The following is a 5,081-nucleotide window of genomic DNA, read 5'->3' as shown; positions in this document are numbered from 1 at the left end:
ACAGAGGATTTGTTTCCAGGGAACTTTTAGAACTCAACAGACTATCTGGAAGAAATTTAGGACAGGGACACCTTGAGACCATGTCATATCAAACCTAGCTCCCAAGAGTCATCCCAGTTTCAAGTCATCCTAAAGCATCCCAGAGCCTATCTTATGGAAGAAGGAAACCATTAGTCAGTCACCTGAATATTTGTAACACTGAACAGCTATTTCAAAGAGCTAAAGTGTTACTTAGTGCATCTGAGGCCCCCTTGGGAACAGAAGGTCACCCTGCTGTTTTATAAGGTTGAAAACAAGTTCTTCATCAAGTGATGGTTGTAACATCATTGTCCAAGACATTTCCTGTATAATATCATCCTGTTCTTGGATAACTTAACAGGAAATTAAAAGAAAATAAAATGAATTCTGGGACTCAGGCTTGCCAGTAATTTATATTGACTAAATTCACACTGAACAGCAAAAGTTTAATGTAAATTCAAAATGTCCTAAAGCCACAAATTGGAAACTTCCTATAATAACCATAATCATTTCAGTGAGCATAATAAGAAAAGAAAGGCTAAAGAAAAATGAGACGTGAAAAGGAAGAAAGGAAGCAAAGTAGGAAGGAAGGGAAACAGGGAGTGAGGAAGGGAGGGAGAAAAAAGAGGGAAGAAAAAATAGTCGAAAAACTTATAAAATTGAAGTCCCATAATCCCACAATAGAATAAAGTTGTATTTTTGCTACTTTTTAGATAAGCTGAAATTTTTTTCTAGTCCTAACATATTCCCAGGGTGCATAATATGTAAATGTGACTGATGTGGTGTGATGCACTATCAGATAATAAATGTAACTTTTTTTTTCAAATGACATTTTAGTGATTTATGTGAATCTGTTTTAACACATTTATAGAAGCTTTGTAAATCTAATTTAAATATGTGAACAGAATCTTTACTTCTATATGATCCCACTACTAGAAAAGTGTATTTTACTTAGAACTGAATAAAATGTGTGTGAGTGTAGTTGTCTTCTTTTCTATAGTTTCTATCATTTTATATGTTACCCCCTCTTTATATTTATGTGTTGCCCTACATTCAACATATAAGGTGTATATCTGAAATATTTATGATTAAATGTTTGTTGGTTAAATTTATGTTTGTAAATAAGCAGGTTATTATTTAATACATTTTAATTTTCATATTTTATAAAGTAAAATATGGTCCCTTTAAGTACCCTGTTATATAATAGCTGTAAAATATTTAACTAATTCATTACTATAACATAAATTTATCTTTTTAATTATCAAAATCAGTTTTTAATGTCTACTTTCTTTTTTATCGAATTTATTGTGGTGACATTGGTTAATAAAATTATGTAGGTTTCAACTGTACAATTCTGTAATACATCATCTGCATATTGCATTGTGTGTTCACCGTCTCAAGTTAAGTCTCCTTCCATCACCATTTATCCCCTCTTCACCATATTCTAACTTCCCCACCCCCATTTCCCTCTGGTAATCACCATATGTATCTATGATACTTCTTTTTCTTTTTCTTTCTTTTTTTATTTTTTTTTCTTAATCCTTTTACTCTTTAACTCAGCCCTATTTCTCAGCCTTTTGGCTAAGATCAAGTGAACTATCTGTTCTTATCAGCTGAAATTCATATTTTCTTATATTATGTTTAAGTGACAGGAAACATTTGGCCACTGACTTAATCAGACAGTGTGAGGACAATAGAGTTTGTTAGGCTCCCTAACCCCAGATACCCAGATGTGGGATGCTTAGAGATAATAGATTCACATGCACAGCACACTCACAGTTATATAAGCTTGATGTCATATTTTTTCTAGTAGCTGGCTTTGTCTATGCATAGTATATAAGCAGTGGCAAGGGTTGCACAGCAAACGGTGGGAGCATGGTTGGTGGCCAGCTGGTGGTTCAGGGCGTGCCTGCTGTGGGTCCATGCGTGAATGTTGTAATAATATCTGTAATAAAGGGACGTCAGAGAATCCAACTTTACCTCGCATATTCTTCCGATTGCCAAACAAAAAGAACCTGCCTTGGTTTCCACGACAGACATAATCTCAGATATTTAAAACTGCCACCTCTTCTCTTCCTTTTCCATGAACTAAGAGAGGATCAGGATGCCTATTATGCCAAGAAAGTATTAATGTATAATTTTACACTTTAAATTCTCATTAATAATAATTAAATGTTATTTTAAAGGCTGATGCTTTATTATTCTTAAAAAGTCAAATAAAACTCCTTAAGTAGTCTAGAACCATGTGAAGCAAGGAGAAAAATGAGGTGAAGGTAGGGAGAAGCAAGTTCACAAAAGTTAGTTCCCCTTTTAATGCTGAGAATTACACATTCTTACTACATAGTCTCTAGGGAGTATCTACCAAAAACCTTCTACTTCTAAATCATAGACATTATGGACTGGATTATTTTTACTCTCTATTTGCTAATAACAGGACTTGAATCCATTAAGTAGAGAATCATATTCATGTTTTTTCTAATATCTGAATTCATAGTCATATAAAAAGTGAGATTGTTCACTCAAGCCACCTCCATTTATACCCAGGCCATCTCCTCACTTTGAACTGTATAGAATAAAGTCTTTGTGCTTAAAATCCCAGAAAGTGTTTGGGTGACTTCTACTTTCTCTAGAAACATATAAATATAAAATAAATTACCAGTAATGAGGAGTGACCTTCACCTCCATCATCCCATAAGGAGATAATTTTTTTTTTTTTTACTTAATTTTGAACCTATGTTATTTTTATATTTCTGAAAAGGCTTAGTTCTAAAGATGTGTAATTCCTCCTAATTTTTAGGTCACAGAATATTTATCTGCATCTTTTTTTCTGCTTTTTTATATACTAACAAAAAAAAAACCTTAATTAAAAAGCACATATTGTTTGGTTAACCTTCATAGTACATTTAGAGTGCAGTAGCCTCATTTTGAGTTGTGTATATGTGCGAATGATGTATTAGAACACATATATCAGTCAATATTATGACCTGCTGAGTGAATATACTTATAAATGTGTGAATAGCAGTGTTCGTTAGCTTCAAATTGATAACATATCTCATTTAGCTTCTTGTTTTATTGATTCCAGGCCAATATTAGACTATAAAAAGATAAACAATTGCTAAATTTTTGCATATATGAGGTCTGTATGGAAAAAGTCTAGCCATTGTTAAAATAATGTGAACAGTTTGCATCACATAGAGATAACTTGGAAGCCAAGGAGAGTGGACTGAAATGTACATTCATGAACAATGATGATTTCACTACACTAGTCAGCAGGGGTGGTAGGTAGATGCCATTGAGTGAGCATGTGTAGTGTGTGGCCTTCACATTCAAAATGACTAAGCAAGTAGAGCAATGAATCTGCATCAAATTTTGTGTTAAGCTTGAGTATTCCCCTGTGGAAACTATTCAGATAATTCAGAAGGCCACAGCTGTGGGCAACTTATGATTGGCAGCTTCATCACGACACAACTGCTCATGCATCACGTCTTGTGCAGAGTTTTTTGGCAAAACATCAAGTCAGCCAGGTAACTCAGCCCTGCTACAGCCCAGATTTTGTGCCTTGCAACTTCTGGCTTTTCCCAAAACTAAAATCACCTTTGAAAAAGAAGAGATTTCAGATTGTCAATGAGATTCAGGAAAATATGATGGGGCAGCTGATGGCAATTGGGAGAACTGTGTGAGGTCCCAAGATGTCTACTTGGAAGGGGACTGAAGCATCATTGTCCTATATACAGTGTTTCTTGTATCTTGTATCTTTTTCAATAAATGTCTCTGTTTTCATATTACTTGGCTGTATCCCTTCTGGACAGACCTCGCATATGTGATTTTCTCAAGTTTTGCACTTCCAAACCATATTGCCTAACCCAGAGCAATAATATTAAAATAGACTAATTCTTGTAATAAAAAAAATCCACTGAGCTTTTAGAATCAAAATAAAAGTAACAGATTTTTCTTCTATTGTTTACATTGGGTTTTAAAGTTAATGGGAGTAAAAAAAAATCTCAGGTGCTCCTATGCTATGAATCACTATAGTAATAAAATAGCTTTGCTAATTTTTCATTTTTTTAACAAGCATTTCATAGGTGCCTACATTGTACCACCTACTGTGTTAAGACTGGGGGCACAGAGATGAACAAAAAATGTCCCTGTCCTCTAACATTCATTTTGTTGGAGAGATTTCACCACGGGGATTATAAATTGGTTCAAAACTAATAGTACCAAATAACTATATAACTATTTATGCATATGATTTATATATGTGTACACATACCCACACATATATGTACCATTCCAAACTTTACCAAAATACATAGTCTTACTACTTCATACCTTTTGCTCACCTAACATTTGGAAAACTATCTCACTGCCATGTAACAACACACTCATTATATATATATAAAGCAGGCACTTTATAATTTTTTAATTTGGAATTTTATACTATTTTATTGTGCATCATGTGTTTCATAAATATAATATGGCATACAAATTATTATAATCTATTTTGATGTATGACTAGCTTGGGCAGCTTTTCTTTCTCTCTGAGTTTCAATTATTTATCTGTAAAGTGGGTTGATAACACCTGCCTCATAATGCAATTGTCAGGATTTGGTAGTGGCCAGGAATAGATATTAAAAAGTTAATGTCCATCAGCAGCAATAGTGTCATCATTGCTAATCCAACTTGGGTGCTCTGTTTGCTGTCAACGATAAGCACAAGTCATCTAGCCGAGTTGCTGGAACTTGGAACCCATCTTTGCCACTTACACATATTTCACTCTCAGAACATCAATATATAGGTAAAATTTTGCTTTTTAATTAAAATACAATCAATTCCTTTATCTCACATCCATACTAAAGCACATATCATTTGCTTCTAGACTTAGTGTAAGACTCTGGAAATACAAAGACCTGTCAAAGAAAAAACCCTGTCAAGAGGTAAAAATCTCAAAAGGAAAATATACTGGTATACCACTAATGGAAATGTTTGGTGGGGTGTCCTACAAGAGAAAATGTATAAGTTATTAATGATAGGGAACAGAGTTACAATGTTGTAAGAAATAAATG

At 33.8% G+C, this 5,081-nt stretch overlaps 1 pseudogene; it reads left to right on the top strand.

Annotated features, from left to right (window-relative positions):
- The first annotated feature begins 1,579 nt into the window (after positions 1-1,579).
- On the top strand, positions 1,580-1,679 carry LOC150021174 (U2 spliceosomal RNA; annotated as a pseudogene).
- Positions 1,680-5,081: the final 3,402 nt, after the last annotated feature.

Source organism: Furipterus horrens, unplaced genomic scaffold, assembly GCF_987537825.1.
Source record: "Furipterus horrens unplaced genomic scaffold, mFurHor1.1.pri manual_scaffold_1, whole genome shotgun sequence".
In the NCBI taxonomy this organism is placed as follows: domain Eukaryota; kingdom Metazoa; phylum Chordata; class Mammalia; order Chiroptera; family Furipteridae; genus Furipterus; species Furipterus horrens.
Note: the sequence above shows the minus strand (reverse complement) of the source record. Positions and strands in the feature narration are given on the sequence as shown.